We start from the raw sequence: 19,253 nt of genomic DNA, 5'->3' as shown, positions 1-19,253 counted from the left end.
GCCTGGTGTAGTGGGGTGAATTGTCTGACTGTCAAGGTAATATGCCCCAAAATTAAAGTTTTTTTTTTTTTTTTTTGCAATAAAAACTTTTATTCGTGGTTTTTGTCCACGATGAATTTTACACAGCATCTGGACCTACATTAAGAGAGGCGGGAGGTATTATCTTTTAATTTTCGTTAGCATATTTTTTGGAAAAAAAGTTTCTGCTTAAATGGGGCAAGATCGCCTGACTTACTCTAGTGATGATTTTTGAAAATGCTTATAAGTTGCACGCATTTTCTCAATTGCTGAACGTATGAAAATTTAAACCTCCGAAAGATCATACCAATTCATTCTCAGAAAAATATACTCTATTTTTATTGTGTTCTAAAATGGTAAATCCATTGTTGGTCAAATGAGACAAAGTTTTACTTGCGCTTCTTAGAAATATATGAGGAAGAAGTACCACACACTGCAGATGATGCTTGTGAAAACAATCGTTTTATGAGAGGCAAAAGCTGGAAAACACTTGAATAGAAAGAAACTTCCGGGATTGGTAATCCCGCGGGATTTCGCTCTCAATCCCGCGGGATCAATCCCGCTAAATATCCGGCGGGATTCGGGATCGGGATTTCGGGTTTGAAAACCCTAATTGTGTGTCTAAAATGTTTCAATCGATTTTAAACACTTTGATCAGATAATAACGGAGGCAGTTAAATTGATGATGACGGCGTTCTGTAAGTTGCTTCAGCCGATAAAATTAGATTGAAAAATAAACTGCACGATGCATAATATTGTAACACTAGAAAACATTCAGCTTTATTTATTTTTCTTACAACATAAGTTTAAAGCAAGCAGAATATTTTGAATGCGGCAATAAAAATAAATATCATATGTATAAATCTCTGCAAATTAACTGGAAACACATAGCCGATTTAAAAAATATACTTCAATCCTATACCATCATTTCTTATCAACTAAAATCGTAACTCCACAAACCATGCTACAATTTTCCAGTCGTTCAGACCATTGAGAAGAGGTAAAATGAAGTAAATGGAGACTTTCATTCGTGAAACAAAGATCCTAAGTCACGTGATAGATTTTAAAGCAAAGCAATGGAGGAAATCAGGTTTCTTTCGCTAGTTTCATGCAAAGCATGCCAACCATTCTCGGTTGATGAGTCACATGACTTGGCATCTTTGCCTCTGCTTTTCCTAAACTAATGATTGGACTTACTCCCTCCATTTACTGATCTCTGCTCTAAGATCTAGGCTCCACTCAATACCCAAGTAGCACACTTCGCCATACAAATGTTTAAACTTTTGGTAACGTTGTGATAGCCGCCTGCCTTGTCTAGTGGTAAGAGAAGTCTGACTGTGACAGAAAGGTCCGGGTTCAAATCCCGGCTCGGGCATAGACGTACTTTTTTTCTCCTGTCCTTTCCTTTGTCTGAATGTGTTGTTATGCTGTGAGGGGTTGCCTTCCCTATAAACGGGTCATTAGTACTTCACATCAAATTATAGTACAATTGGAAAAGGGAAGCAGCGCACCCCAAATTGTCAGCTTAGCTGGAACACGACAACAACAGCAACCACGTTGTGACAACCATTTTAAAACGTTTATGAACCATTTAAACATTACTTGGGTAGTGTCACGAGCCCAGGAGGAGAGCTACAGGATATGTCGTGCTGTTCTTAAAAGCATTTGAGTCAATATTGTGCTGCTATAGTCCATTAAAGCTGAATTTTGGACATACTCGTCGTATGTCCCACGTTCATTCCTGTGGTTAATTTAACCTGTGTTGCTTGCCTGCCAACGTTAACAACTCTAAGCCCACATCCCGGTCGCTAATTGCAGACGGTCGACTAGTGCGTTGTCCATGGTGGAAAGGCATGCTTAAATTAGATTTTTTTTCGTCATTCATTTGATACTGAGAATGTGAAAAATAAATGCAAATGTTGTGCTATGAAGCGTAAAAGAAAACTACACAAGATATTTCGGTTTGAAAAATACCACTCTATACACACATATACTTTTAAATCTTTCTTTGTAGTTATATTTTCCCCTAAAAGGTGTAAATGACTGCGACTGAAAAGAAGTATAAGTCACAAAACGCTGCAATTTCACATCTCGGTGAATATTAGTCGTACTAATGTCAATGCACCTATTTCAGCCGTTAATGTACAAAATATTAAAAGTCACTAAAACTTTGGTTCACGGTACTCACATGATAAAAAAATATTTAAAATTGAAACTATGCTTTTGTAGTCATTACATTTTCGATAAGCGAGAACTATAGTGAAATAATGACATATTATACAGATAGTACATAAGATAACTAGCAAAAAATACTCAGAGTTGCCTGGGCCTCAATTGTGAGAAACAATCGCTACTTTCTTTCGTTTTCTGTTTTAACTGAAAGAACTCAAAACACGCCGTTTTGACGTGATTAAAAGTCGAGCTTCTTCCTTACCCATAAAGTAACATAGCAATAAGCTATATTGCTTTGTTACTACACTAACTACAAAGAACGAACGAGTATTCATTTAAAAACGGAAGCACGAATTTAAGCATACAAAAATTTGCAGAATTTCCAAAATATGAACTAACAAAAACAAAGTTCACTAAAAAACCGTGCGCTTTATTTAATTAAACAATACACACACAAAAAAAGAAAGAAAAAAAATTATCTACAATGGTTCCCTAAGTGTACAAAAAGTAGAATTTCCAAATGTTTAAATGACTTTAAACTCATGTTTGCTCCGGAGAAGTCTTGATTCAAAACTTTCAATATGATTACTATTAATATTAGTAGGAAGGCATTAAATTTTCACAGCAGTGGGTTTTGTACTTAATCATTTAATGGGGAAATTATATGAAATTTACTGTTTTCCATCATAACTTTTTGAAACTAAGTTGTTTAAATATAAATTATAGCCTATGTTACTTCCTGATAATGTAGCTATATCTGGTGAAAAAATGGTTAAAATCTGTCTAGTAGTTTTGAAGTTTACCCCGAACATTCTTACATACAGAAGTAGCCATTTATGTATATAGATGAGAATAAAAATCCTAAGAAAGCAATAATGTCATGCTTGCTCCAGAAAAGCCTTGATTCAAAATTTACATTATGATTACTTTTAATATTCCTGTTGTTAGGCAACGAATTTTTGTAGCAATGGGTTTTATATTTAATCATTTAATGAGGTAATTACATGAAATTTACTGTTTTCCATCTTAACTTTTAAAACTAAGTTTTTAGTAATAAATTATAGCCTAATTTGTTTCCCGATAATGTAGCTTTCTATGGTGAAAAAAGGGTTAAAGTCCGTCCAGTAGTTTTGAAGTTTACCCCGGACATTCATACAGAAGTAGCCATTTATGTATATAGATTGTCAGCTAATGAGCGTTAAATAATGAAAATAATCCGTTATTATTTACTGTAACTAAATATAGTTAAAAATTTTGGTACAAGTTACATTAAATGTGTATTTTAAATTGAATTTAAATTGATCGAAAATAACACTTGATTGAAGTTTTGTATTTATGTTTCCCGGAAAGTAAAAACATGTTTATCTATAAAACAGGGTTTGCAAGTGCTGCGGTTTGTTTTGACAGTACTTAGAAATGTCTGAAAATAAAATTTGTCATTTCGGTTTAAGCCCCAAACTTTAAACTTATCATATTTCGTCGATAACTCCATGTGATGAAACCTTTCTTCAAGAACAAAATCAACATTTCTTCATTTCCGGCTAACTTCGACAGAATACGTTGAACACTTGAAAAGAAAATGCTTTGGATTGCAAAAACTACATAATTTTGCAACGGTATCCAGGAACAAAATTCATTTCGCTGAAAATTTACTGGATAAAACGAAAACTTTGGCATGCGAGTGGGCTAAAATTTCACATTTATAAAAAAACACTTTAACTGTTTTAACTTTTAAATTACTTCAGCTTTTATAAAAATCACAATACCAATGTAACGTAAAATCACGTAGAAATCTGAATTCGAATATATTAATCCATTTTCGTTTTAAATTGTTTCTTCAGTGATTTAAATTTCAAAAATGATAAAACGATAAATGATGAATTCAAAAACTTGCACATTTGGTGAGTTATGTCTAAGGTAAAAGGGGAGCACATATGAGCAATTTCTTTCATTCTTAATTTTTCATTTTTAAATATTATCACTTTTTTAGACCTATCCCATAGTTGAATAATTTTTGTTTGTGTCAGAGTTGTTTGAGATTAGTTTTAAAAATATTTCTTTACTTTATGATACTTTTTTATGTTCAATTGCTTAAAGTAAAAAAAACACAGAACTATCATCATATTTCAAAGTATAACAATATGAGACACATAAGCAAAATGCCAATTATATTGAAGTGTTTGTAACTAGTACTGCGTCAGTTTAAATTGTAAAATAATCTATTGTACTAGCTGACCTTGTTTCGGTCACATAATTTTTTTCTATGATTCAAAAACTCTGTTGGATAACTTACAGTTTCGTCAGAATCGCAAACTTTTTTATTTTTGTAGTAACAAAAATAAGAATTGAAGTAGGCTCAAGTTAACGCAATCCTAGCTTATGATGCAGCAAAATGTAAGCAAATAAATCAGGCAAGTTTCATTTACTTAGTTAAAATGCGCATAAAAAGTATTATTTTGAGGTAAGTAAAAGTAATATTTTATATTCAACGATAATAAGATTTATTTCCAATGTAATTGATACAGCGAGAATTAGCATTTAATACTTACCTTTTTTGGAAGTTTAAAATGTTTGCAACTGGGTTAAAAGTACGAACAGTAAAATGAATCGACTTTGAGCTTGTGTAGTCTTAAGCACTTCAAACCGCATTGAGAACATTAAATATCTTTATGCGGGGAAATTTTTTTTACCTTGATTTTATATTAATAAAGGAAAACTATCAGCTATGTATATTTGTTTTATTTCACCGGCCATTCAGAATTTGCGCAAAGGAAGAAATGGAAATTTTTACCATATTATGTGATTTAGAAACAAAGAAGAATATTGTCACTTCTGTTTCAAAGTAACAGCTCTAACAACTTTATTTATTTTATTTTATTTTTTTTTAGTTTTTAATGTTCATAAGTTTTCTTTTTGTCTAACGATTCGCATGTTCTTTCAAGGAACAAAGCTATATTCGTTAAATTTTTAATTACGTGTTTTCATTCTTCGTTACTGACTAAACTAAATGACCACTTTAAGTTTGCAGCTTTAGAAAAAAAATTGTTAAGATTTAACTGTTAAGTTTAAGTTCTTCGCGATGCTAAAAGACAAAAAATTTTAAATATTGCTGTTTCTGTTTAAAAAGAATTGCTTAGGCAAACTTAAAAGATTTTTTTCTCGTTTTAAACGTCCTAACATTTTATGTAGAAAACGATCTCAGCCGTTAATTGCTGCTGAAATTTAGTTTTGGTTATTTTTGTCCATAACCTATGTTTCTTCCTTTACAATGCAAAGCCCAACATTCAACAAAAAAATATTATTTTCTATCGTTTCAGTGAAAAACTTCATTCTAACAATAATTCCATAACATTTTACGGCATATTGACCGAAAAATAACCCTTTACGAAACACTTTTCATTCTAGTGTAAGAATAAAACCTCGTAACAAAAATATGTCACCATGACTATGACATCATGAAACTTTTGTAAACTTCTCCATGGGGTTATTTTCTGATATTATGTGTTTATTTTTTATCTATTCAAAAGTATTGCAAACTTTTGTGGCTGCGAAGTTCACATGCTGAAACCCATTTGCGGCTCCCTTTCAGTCTCTCTTTAAGTTTCCATTTTCTTCTTCAGCTTTTACTCCCTTGAGGCATCCTGTGCTCCCTATTTCATATTCAAAAGAATAATTTTGTTTTTATAAGAAAAAAAGAAGAAATGGAGATCGTGTAAGTGAAGATCTAAAAACAACTTACCCAACTGAAATATTTTGTATAAGGCATTCTATGAAAGCATTTATTTTCGGGACCCGTAATTTTCGCGAAAATGAAGATATCGGTGGTATCACGAGTTTAAAATGTCACAATATTTTTATGAACAGGACCGAGATTTGATTATCACTAGAATTATGACGATCTGAGTATACATAGAATTACAGCGGGACAGCGGGAGTCATTTTGACCCTCTGAGAAGAAATTTGCACAGTTCCCTACACAATATTTTGTAAAGATTAAAATAAATATATTTGTAAAAAATATACAGGGTTAGCACAAAAGAATATCCCAGTTTTAAAAATTTATATTTCATAAACTACTACACTTAGCACTATAAATGGTACAAAAAAATAAACTGTAAATTTTTTTTTCACTCACATTCGATGCGTGCGCCTTTCATAACACGACACTCATCTATAACATATATTTTGCAGTGTTTCGCTGTCAGTTTTTCGTGATGCTACACATATGTTTCTACATCAGTTCTTACAATGTTGTAGGCAATGGTGGTGTACAAACACTGTCTTTGACGAAACCTCATTTTAAAAAATCACATGGGGTTAGGTTTGGGGATCTGGCTGGTCGACGCGTAAAAGTTAAACCATCATCACCTACACGGCCAATCCAAAGTTGCAGAACGTCAGTGGTGCTGCGAAGTGGGAAGGGGGGATAAACTCCATACGCGTGTAAGGACTTTTGTGACCAAAAAAAAAACCCTTCCGGGAGGAATTTCTGGCTTTTCTAGCGCGGAACGTGCACGTTAAATAGTTACTTTCGTTCAAAAAAAACTTGGACAGTTCATCTTTTTTTTTTTTTTTTTGGTATCATTTATAGGGAAGAGTGTTGTACCTTGGACCACAACTTTTTGGTTTTCAAAAAAAGAATGTAAGATTTTTATGGTTTTTAGTTATTAAAACTTAATTTCAAGCCTTTTTGCATAAGTAAAAAAAATATTTCGGATTAAAAAAATATTTTTCTATTTTTGTATATTTTCCACAAATTTTATGTAATTTGGTCCATGGTTCATGATGCTCGTGTACCTTGAGACAGACCTCTTGTACTTGCTTAACTGCATAACTTACGTTGTATTCAAGTTTGTTGGACCCACTTTCATTCAACTTTCTTAAATGCCTAGTAATGGTTGACCTCCCTTTGAATACTTTTTCGGCCTCTCTAAAAGTCCTTTTTTTTTCAGGATCATTACTTCTTACTGCTTCAATAGCCTTTTGTAATGCGTCAAAATCTACTGGATCCCTCTTAATTCCAGTTTTACTTCGAGGCATGATGAAATCGTACCTAAAAAAAACCATTACTACGTATTGTACCTTGATCCAGTGGTTCAAGGTACAAGATGGAGCTTGGTTTCAAGGCACACGAGGGTGCATGTTTATACAAAAGTAGCTACCCTAACCTAACAGCTACGTAAAAAGTAAAGACTAAATGTTGAATGCACTTACCGAGAGATGGGCAATAGATATAATGGTCAATCAGTTGGGTAACACTGGTCTTTAAAATTCCAATTTCATTTAAGTAACACTGGAATTATTTACTTTTGTTTGCACCCAATCACAAAACAATCACTGTCCACATAAAAGCTGGACATAAAAGCTGGAGTTTCAACCTACAACTCACTCTGGCAGGTGGAGGGTCTGTCATGGCTGTCATAGTACCGTGATTCCTCACTAGGTAAAAGCGCTAGCTGATTAGAGTGCATGGCGCAAGGAACACCATGGTCAAGGTACAACAGTCTCCCCTAGTGGTGAGTGTAATAGTTTATGAAATATACATTTTTACAACCGGGATATTCTTTTATGCTAAACTTGTAGTTTATTTAAAGGATGCAGAGGTTTTAAGGATATATAATGAAGTATTGAAGAAAATTTAAATTAACCCTTTAAATAACCAGCGCTGTTTCAGTTGCATTTCCGAAACTGGCGGCTAATACTCCATTTTATGTACAAAACGTTATGAATGCTGAAGGTTCTTGCAATAATATGTTCCATGAGGTATTTTTGAAGTTTCTGCTCTGTTTCAGCATCAATAAGTGTAATTGCATTTATTTTCTTCTTAAAGTAATCAAAATGGCAGCTGGTTACACTTCAAGATTAACCTTTAATTTAGGTTTAAAAAAAAGGCAATATTCTTGAAAATAGTACCTCATTACATAGCACGATGATTTAGGAAAAGTCAAGGAAGGATTAAACTATTTATGAAAATGCAGATAAACAGTTATAAATAAAAATTGCATTGGGTTAAAATCATCAATCCCGTAATTCTATTGTTGTTACATATGGAAAGTTGAAATATTACGCTAGGTTCATATTTTTACTATCGCGACGGGCTTACAAAAATCATGAAAATTCAAGCCTCGCGAAACTTTGTGCTTTTGCAGCATTACTAGTCTATCTTTAATTAAAACTGCGGGTTTTTTTTTTTTTTTTTGCTGGTTTTTCTTTTTTTTCCCCCCTTTTTTAAATTTTAAGAGTTTTATGTGTACTCGCTGATATCTACAAAAGCTATGCAAAGAAGTTTATACATTTGCAACGTGTAGCATTTATAGGTAGGTTGACAAAAGTGAAACAATGTTGAAAAGGTTTTTAATTTGAATTCTGGAAAAACTGATATATGAGACAGTGAGGAGAGATGATAGCACGTAAGTAGAGCATTAAGTTTTGGGGAAAACGCTTGCAAAGTTCAGTTGGTAAACTTTCACTGAAAAGTTTTTCTTGATCATGTTGTATCGCAGCACCTACCAAGACTACTAGACTTGTTTGCAAAGTATCTTGGCAATGACGTCACGTGAAAGAAAAACTGAGTTAAAAGATAAAACGTCACACTTTCTAGCTACCTACTTGGCGAATTAAATGAGATCACTAACTGCATGTGAGCAGGTATTAGCTGGCAGGTTCGGTTCAAATAGATGTATTACTCCGCGTTGGACCGCTTGTAAAGTGAAAATATTTAGCAATTTACAGAAATTATGAAAAAAAAAAAAAAAGATTACATATGCGAGAGATTAACAAACTCCCTCTTTGGACAACCATGTGAGCTTACGCGCCAAACTCTTCATCAGACCATCATATGTGGTCAATACAAGAGAACAATAACAATTTGAAATTCAATTTAGTTGAGATAGCTAAAGCTGGTTATTAAACAAAAATATTCATAACTTTCAAAACGAAATTTGATATTACTAAGCATAACTTTTATTTTGAACATGTTCTTATAAGAACACTTGAAATCAAAAAACTAAATACAAATAAACTGAAAGCTGTCAAGGACCTAGGTGAGATCGTCATGTTATGCCAGTCATTTTCACTACATTAATCGAAAGATTACCATCATTTGTTCTTGACAAGTTTTTTAATATTAGGTTGTAACTTGTGAAAAAAAGTACCGCGGGTAACTTTTAAGGTTCCCTTGCTCGATATTTTGCCTTTATGCCTGCTAATGCTTCAAATACAGGTCCGCAGGAATAGGTGAATAAAAACTGCACTAATAACTTCAGAAACGGTGGCAATGTCAAAAATACTACTTGAGACCTCAATTGAGCAAGTAATGTTTAGTTTTATTCTTTTACTTTTTGCTCGAAATACATTCACGCTCCCCTTGAAATTCATGTACGCCCCCTTAGTTGCCCCTCCCCCTAGATATAGATCCCGTGTGTAAATCATGAAAAGGAAAAAGTACTAACTTGTAATCAAAATATTTGAAACTTGTCAAAGAAAACAATTCGTCATTAAATGCATAAACCTGCGCGAGTTAATGTTGCAAGTTACTAATGGAATGACAACAGAAATGGCAACATTGTTGTCCCTTTCAAGATTAAAAGCAATGGGTCGTTTCCAAAATTTTAAAAGTATTTTTTTCTGAAACAGCATGCTTAAAAAGATAGAATCTGACCACTTTTTAAATAATTTCTTTAAGTTTATTATTTTTAAAAAAATACTTAAATGGGTGCTCTTTCATCGTTTAACGCTTCTGCCGATGACTTCACAAATGATGAAATGCCATTCAATGTTACCATTTTCACGATCCAAAATATTTAATTCGCATCTTTACTCACGTGTACTGGCAACGATATGGTTGATAGCAAGCGTAGAGCGCAATTTTAATTCGCTGCTTGTTTATCATAACGTGGAAACGCAGTAGAAAGATGCGGCAAAGTGCATCATTTGTGACGTCATAAAGACTACGCTTTGTTTGAAAAATCGGACATTTGAAAAAATTAATTTAAAAAAAAACTGTTGGGAAAATAAAAGTATTTTCCGAGTCCATGTTATTATTTTTTTTTTTTTTAATTTTATTTTTTTGCTCATTCTATCCATTTTAATGACTAAAAGTAGTACTTTTGACTGAAGGAAACCACCCCATTGTTGACTTCATCTGCTTGTTTTTAATCTCATATTTTAAATGATTGTAAAAGAAACAAGGACATCTGTAAAATTATTTCATATTTGAATTTACTTCAATCGCCTCTCTCTATAGCTCTTACGACTCCAATATTTATTTTCATATAATGATCCAGTAAATTTTTTAAAAATATAGAAATAACATTTCTAAGATTTAAACAGTATGTTTTAAAATATTAAATTCTTTCTGCACTCCATCTGAGGAACTTGCCATCAAATTTCTTCTTATAATCATCGGAAGTTTAAATCTTAAATATCGCAAAAATGACGAAACTTTTAACTTCGAACGAACAAACTCTAGTCTTCAAAAAATGCTTAGCAACTTTCTTCCTTTTTAATTAAAAAAAAAAAGATTTGTATGTTCTATTATCAGATTAAATTGTCCAAAAATTATTAATATGATTTATTTTTCTACCTGTAAATACATGTTTTTTAGTTATTTCCAATGTCGCATTTTAATATCGAAAATAAACAACACTATTTTTGATATTAAAAGCAAACTTTGTTTTGAAAGTAATTAAAACTGAATGTAGTTTAATTAGATTTTTAACTAAGATTAGGGTTGAGCACTTTTTGCACAAAATAATTAATCCTCTTATAGTACTGTTGTGTTTCTATAATTCAATCTTAATTTTAATCAGTTAATAAAAAGATAAGCTCAATGAAATGTTTTCAAAATCCAGTTGAAAGTAATTAAGGTAAGATATTTATGTAAGGTTAAAAAGACATACGTAATTTAAATAACAAAACACAAAACGTTGGCATTGAAATTAAATTATAACATTGCTATCTTTACTGTTTCAAAAAATATTTCCGAGTTTAAAAATGCACAATACATTTAATGTTCATTCTTTTTTTCAGTTTCTTTGGACTATAATACGACTAATCAGGACTGCAACTAAGAAATGGAGATTCTAAAACAATTTAGCATTGAATACTGAATCGTTTGAAACAAATTACTACTGAACGCATTTTAATTAAAAGTTATCATAAGTTATTTAAGAATAGATTAGAGTCGTTCACTCTTACTCAAAATGTGCATGTAATTTTATATTGTCTCCTCCATTACGGTTTAGTTTAGGTTATTGTTAGTTTTAAATGCAAAAAACAGAAGTACCTAACTGTACGACGTACGAAATAAAACAAAAAAAAATTATACGTTTTTATTGTTAGCAAAATAGTTTTCAAGTCACTTAGATGAGTTAAAGTCCAAAGTACGTGTTTTTTGTGCTCCATTTCTCTTTTATTTTTTGGAAGCAACAAATTGATTAAAGTAAATCCTCATATATGTAATAGCGAATTTTGTGATCAAGTTCCGCTGACCTCATCAACAATGAAACTCGAGCCATAACATGACAGTTTGGTAATATTTTTTTGGCAATGTTTGGCATGCAAGGAAGGGTTTATAGGCTTAACTGGATCTGGTAACGTAACTGTTTTACTGGTAAAACAGTCGTTTCAGGGGAATGAAGAAACGGAAAAGAGGGTCAACAATTAACGCTATCTACTGGAGTTTAGGGTTAATCCACTGGAGTTAGGGTTAAAATGTCAACTCTCAAAATATCATCCGAGAGGCAATTGCTTCGTTCAAATGTAGAAGCAATTTTCACCGTCAAATCTTGACGATCAATTTTCTAGTTTAAAAACGCGTTGCGGATGTGTGACGCAACACGCACAAATAATTATATTTCAAGTACATTTTTTTTCGAAAGTTGATGCTTCATATACAATGCATAATAGTTCCTAACATTCGAATATATGATATTTAAAAACCAAATTTTAAAACGCCGAGAATAAAGTGCAAGTGTTCATACGTAAAACTGTCACACCCATGCAAATGAATTGAGCAAATATCTAAAATATTTCTATCGGTACATTTGGAGGCAATTTATTTGGAATTAAGAAAGTCTAAAACTCATGTTCAAAAGTGTCCTGCACGTGACAGGTAAATCTCACTTAAAGATTACATTTGAAAAGGATATTGGATGTTTTTCACCTTGACAAAGCAAGGAAAGTACAGTAAACTCCGGATTATCCGCGGAATAGGGTAGCACGGGAACCGCTGATAAGCGAAAACCGCGGTTAATCCGACTAATAGGTAAGAAACGATACTAAGTGTATACAATAGCTAAAAAATGTGATGAAAATTCACACATAAATTTTAATTATAGTTAAAAACGATAACATTGAATGCAAAGCATATATGTAAAAGCTAAAGCTCATTACTGCAAACAGTTGACATACAAAGGCGAGCAAGTCAGGATAACAGTTTAACTGACACTGATTAAGACCCTCATTTTAAACGCAAATCGGTAGCACGGCACTTCGAATCTTGACGTTATGACGAAATTGTTGTCGTTGACGAAAATGTGATAAGACCCAGGGATAATCCGACCGCCGGTAATCGGATAGTTACTGTACTTTCACTTGGTCAGCAAACTTTTTACTTTTCTTCCTAAATACTTTGTCTTTACTAATAATAAAGTTGAAAGTCTGTGTTTCTGTCTTTCTGGATGTCTGTTACGCGCATAGCGCCAAGACCGTTCGGCCGATTTTCATGAAATTTGGCACAAAATTAGTTCGTAACATAGGAGTGATCACCTCGAAGCGATTTTTTGAAAATTCGAATTTGTTTTGTTTTTTTAATTCCAATTTGAAAAACATTTTACCGAGCTAATTATCATAACGTGAACTTACAAATTATCATAACGTGGACCAGCAAACTACCGTATGCGACCATGGGCGAGAAAATGAACATAGCAAACTGGCGAGAAATTCATCATTTATTATTTGTAAATATACAGGCGAACAAAATGACCTTTTAATTTTCTACTACGGGCAAAGCCGTGCGGGTACCACTAGTTTCTTTATAAAATTCAAGTCCAACTTGTCCCGCACGTGACAGTGTATTTACCCACAAGTAGATTTTTCAAAGATTTTTTTTTTTTTTTTCAATCTTCATCACTTTTTATTTTTAGCTTTTTTTATCGTCAATATTAAGAAAGATATAGAAAAAATGATTTTGTACTTTTCATTCAAATATATCAGCTTCAAAATGTGAAAGGAGACTAAAATATGAAAGATGTCTTATATAGCCATCTTTTTATGTATGCAGATTTATTTCGAGTGTGGTAACATGTGTTTTGTGTGCATTACCTCCCTTCTCGGTCATTTTTCCCTTCATTTTTTTTCCACTCACCAAAATAAAATGCTAATTTCAAAATTTCTTTCCGTAAAAGTTCTTTGGACTCTCGATGCAGAATTTCTTAAATATTTGATACTTTTCATTAATCTTCGATATTTACTCTAGCTTCTGTTGAAACTTGCTTCGGTTGCATTTCAATGCATTCCCATTTCGTGAAAAAAGGGGAAAAAAAGTTGTAACTCTTTCGATGTGTGACTAGTCCATACCTAAAGAGATCTGATTTTATAAGATCTTCGGGAAAGATGAAAGTTTCATTCCATCAACATAGAAAGCAAAATTGGATTTCTGTGTTATTTGAAAACTCAATAAAAGAGGAACATTTTTTCAGTCATGTCAGCGATGCGAAATGCTCTTTTCCATATCAAATGGTGTTTTGTGGATCAACACCAGATTAACTCTAAATTAAATGTTTTAATAAATGAACGAAATATTTTTAATCTACATAGAATCTTCATTTTAAGTTCGGAATGGTTTTAAGAGTGTTATTGTTTCGCTATTCAAGTAGAAAACAACTCATAGTTTTAAGCAATGCTGCCGTGGGCAAGTAAAAGGCAGGTCTTTTTTTATTATTTTTTTTTTTTTTAATTTTTATTTATTTATTTATTTATTTATTTATTTGCATTTTTGTCTTATATTGTACGTTAGTTTTACTGTACAGGCTTGGTTGTTTGGTTTCCGATGAAAAAAAGCGAAAAAACAGTCTGATTTCAACGTTTCCCTACTGTTATAGTATTGAATCCAAACCGAATTTCTTCAACTATTTCGAAAACTCATTTCAAACGGCAGATGCTGCCGTTTACCTGCACACGCAAAATAAGTTACCGCGTAACTTAACGCGGCTTGTACCTTGAGACAGCCAAACATATTGTACCTTGGTACAACGTATACATGGTTCTTAATAGTTAAGATGTGTTTATTAACACGGAAAAAATTTCCAATCTGATGTAGTATTTTAAACACATGTTAGATAATAATCCATTAATTCATTACTCATAATTCATTTTTAATTATTCATAATTCATAATTAATTATTCATTATTCATAATTCATATATAATTCATTATTCATGATTTAATTCATTACCATGAAATAAATACATTTTTTGTTTTTTTGGTCCAAAATATGTTCAAGTTCCTGAATCATAAAGAGTTTCCCATGGTACAATAGGATGTTGTATCTTGGAATAGTTTGGAACTCTTACTTGAAATGGCTGGAAATACTTTATTTTCAAACAGTCTGAATTCAAAAAAATGTATTGCAGAGAGAAGATTTTAACGTGATTTTTAGATTTTAAATTGTATTTAAATATTTGATGTTAGAAATTCAAATATGAAAAGTGTCCCAATGCACAACACTCTCCCCTATTGGTATATGGTATCAATATTATGGTATCAATACATAATAGTATGGTACCAAAGTTATTATGTATTATTGATATATACCTGCAATATATATGGTATGGTACTATGTTAAATTGCATGTAGCTTTAATGTGATTCAATAGTTTACTCTCTAAATATCACCGACAGTCGTCATATTGAAACAGATTTTAAAAAAACCTCTAAATTTGTCGCCGAGCTGGCGAAAAAACTTGGCGACCGAAATGGCGGTGGCAATAGACTGAGTTTTCGTGAAACATTTTATCTCATACTAGGGGGCTGCCGGACTTTCTCGGAACTCTGTCCAAAAAAAAAAAAAAATGTCGTACACCGCTTTGGAATTAAGAAACAAAACATATCAAAACTATCTTCCTTCAGTTGCTTTTGACTAGCAGTAATATATATTATTCAGTTACTAAATTATCACGATTCGCCATTTGCTGGTTCAGATGAATTTAAAGCTAACAGGAAGACATTTTGGTTTTTGCTAGTTCATCTATGAGGTGTGATTTCGATAAGTCTAATTCTTAACTCATTTTTCCAATTGTCGCCATTTTTTTTTCACTTCAAAGATTCACAGCTAATGTATTTCGGCCTAGCTGATGTAGACTAAGTAAAGCGATAGTTGCTTAAAATTTGGTGATCACGCCAAAAATCCCAATGATTGAAGTAACTTTTTCTCTGCTTGAGTTTCGAATGTCTCAATTCAATTTTCAGCCACTTTCGGGTCCTCAAATTCTTTTTTTTTTTAAATGGTATCCTCCACATACCTAGGGAAGATTCAGTATTCTATAATCAGATTAACTGATTGTCACCTAATAGTTGTTTCCTTCAAATTGTTGACGAATTTTTCGTAGAAATTTGTTCAAATGTCTGAGATTATTAAAAAAACAAGTTCTTACTGTTTTTAACTAATTTCAAGTTAAAACGTATCTGATCTTTTAATCAGAAACTCCCACCGAGAAGAGATAAAATGGAGGGAGAGAAGAGTTTCATTCGTGACGCAAAGACATCAAGTCACGTGACAGATTTTGAAGCGAAGCATTGGAGGAAATCAGATTTCTTTCGCTAGTTTCACGCAAAACGTGTCAACCTTTCGTCGTTGTTAAGTCACGTGTCTTGAGATCGCTTTTGCTAAGCCAATGATTGAATTTGCTCCCTCCATTTATAAGGCCTGCTCTAAGGCCCCTATATGTACGAGCCGACGCATCAGTTTAAGATTAGTCATTTTGGATCGGAGCGTGTGTTTGAATGGTTGCTTTTTCTGGCAAGTTATCGCATTTGGTTATTGTTCACTGTGAGCAATTATTAGCGGCTCGTGAACTGTTTATTAAATGAAATATTATTTTCGGCAAATTTGGCGAAATCCGAAACTTTGCTGTAGTAACCCTATCAGTGCTACAATGAAAAATCCCATACAAAATGGCTAAACTTAAGTTGATGCGTCGGCCTATCTATATAGCGGCTCTAACCTGCTCTAAGGAAACTCCGCGTCATTGTTGAACTCAATAATTGTTAAACAATACCTTTAGTCTACGATCTGCGTCAAAATGTTTCAGCGATTTGATTGGCTGTTGCGACGCCATCGGTACATTTTCATAAGACAGTACTTAATACGTTTTGATATTTTAACCCATCCATAATTGGGAAGCTTGTATATAACTTTACATACCATCATCGTTTCCTTTACCACATCAAAATAAAACACAAAATGTTTTATAATTATTCTTAGCAAAATATTCGATATAAACTCGAAAATTCGATATAAACTCGAAATTTCGATATTTTCTATTGAATCTGGTGGAGCATAATTTAATTCCTAATATTTCATGCAGAATATCGAAGAAAATATACAAGCCAGAATAAAATTGTGTTCTTGACCTTTCATTAACCCGCTCGAAAAACAAATTTAATCACTCCTGCATAAGTGCATTACTGTTAGACCCATGATAAGAAAGGAGAATAAGCTCTGGGTAATGAAGCGAAACCCATTAATTACTATCTATGTTCTTTCTTTATCCCATTACTTTGCCTTATTTCTAGAGTAAAGCACGCTATTCAGATGCATTTTAAGAATTATTAGTAGATTGTTTCATCAAAGATGTCATTGAAAATATTATCTAATAAAATAAATATGATTAGATAAAAATAAATTTAAAAGTAATTTATCTTTCTTTTTATCTGAATAAAAAAAAGAAGATAAATCAACGCTTAAAATTAGGATACCTTTCTAAGAATGAAATTGCACATAAAAAAAATTGGATTTAGTTTTCTTCCATTTTTTGATACAGAAGATTACAACTTTTTATCTTCAAATGATAACGATAAAATTTAATTACATTTTTGGTTTTACTGAGAAATTAAATCACAGATAAAAAGATTGTTTAGAGCTTTAAAATTGTTACTTCATTATTTTATAATAGAAATATACACATACATATTCATTCAAAAAAGTTTTACGTCGTCGTATGCTTTTCTATTTTATGAACAGACGTTTACTATTTATTAAGAGTACGTGCTAGACATTTTATATCATAAGAAGCATAATAATATAAGTTGTACAGTATTTATTAGGAAGTTGATAATACAAGGAACATGGTTAAATTCTGGCACGACACAGGATCCAAAACATAAAATTTGAGTTAGGTAGTGTTATTTAGTATCAATAAATATTTTCATAGTTTACAAGTTCTCCTTTTTCTAGTAACATTGTAACTTTTGCCTTCTTGAAGCTGTTGCAATTTGCTTCTATATTTTGCTATTACAAATTTGTTGGTGATGACAGTTTAAAGTTTTAAATTTATTTTAGGGTTTTACGGCAACGATTCTCACAAATCAAGTGCTTTGAAATATAACAAATTTTTTAATCAAGCTATGTGTGTTTTGCTTTTCACTGTTTTTAAATTTAACTAGCTCTGTCATTAAATATCAATAAAAGAAAATAATAATTTTTTAATACTAACAAATACAATATTGTTTCACACAAGAATATGATAAAAATTGAATAAGCAATGAAAGTTGTTACTGTTTCAGATTTACACGGAACCTTTTCTTCAGTAGAAGGAAGCTCAATACAAGAAAATTAAAGTGAGCTATTTTTCTCTACTGCATGCTCTTAACGTCTTGATTCTTTATACTAGTGGTTCTCAGACTGAGGGGCGCGCCCCCTAGGGGGCGTAGAAAATCTATAATAGAAAAAAGGTGTCCCTTGTTATGTGTTTCGGCGTTACAAGGTGGGTCTTTTTCAATGTAAAAGAAATGAGCTTATAGATGAAAAGACTTCCATACATACCGACAAAACTTTTCTCGGATGTTTTTTCATCCATAAGCTCATTTCCTTTGCATTGAAAGAGGCGTTCCTTGTAACGCCGAAACACGTGCCTGCAGCAATCTGAAACTTGTGATTTTTGACGTTGTTATTATTTATTTTAACATTAATCCTGTTCCTAAAAAATCTGACTGTTGTGTAGCATTGATGATAATTTTTTTATCATTAAAACATTAGAACTTTTAAGCAAAACTTACTAAACTGGAAACGTCTTAATAAATAGTTTTAAAGGGAAAGCAGAAATGCGATTCATAAACAAAGTTAAATTTAAATGAAAATTTTGTCTACCATGAACGACTCACGGCTTAAAGATTTCAGCTTTTTTCTAATTTTTTTAAATTAAATTGAACTTATAAGATTTTTTGCGGGCAGGAAAATTACCTCATATTTCTTGTTTCATTACATAATTAAAAGTTAATATCAAAGGAAAATGTCTGATAACCCTTGCATTATAAGGTAATAATAAATGAAATTTGTATCAGTTGTTTAGTAGTTATGTAACAAATAAAGTTACTAAATAAATAACATTTTGCAGATTCTGGTTTTAGTTTTTTAAAAAAATCATATATGGCTTACTTAAAGGAAACAATTAAGAAAATATTCCATGAATAATTTAGAACTGTCACCCAAAGTCATTTATGTTGTTGAAATCATTATGAAAAAAGTCTAAATATTTATCTTAACTACATATATTTTGTATTCAGGAAAAATAAGCTGTGCACATGCTAATTTTTATGAAAAGGGAACTTTCTGTATGCATGAAAAATAATTATTGGTTAGTTTTAATAATAAATTAACTTTGCCAAACATTTTTCTTTGATAGATTTGCATTTTCCTCCTCCATGAAATTGTTAAAGATATTTTTCGAAGGTGCACTTCTGTTCGCACTGTGGGAGGACAATTTCAATATTTAATGCGAGTTACGTGCTTTAGGAACTAGTACAGCGGACACCTGATGCATAGCTCGTTTTTCTTTGGCGTAA

This window comes from Uloborus diversus, chromosome 2, assembly GCF_026930045.1.
Source record: "Uloborus diversus isolate 005 chromosome 2, Udiv.v.3.1, whole genome shotgun sequence".
NCBI lineage: Eukaryota > Metazoa > Arthropoda > Arachnida > Araneae > Uloboridae > Uloborus > Uloborus diversus.
The sequence above is the reverse complement of the archived record's forward strand: the minus strand, read 5'-3'. Positions refer to the sequence as shown.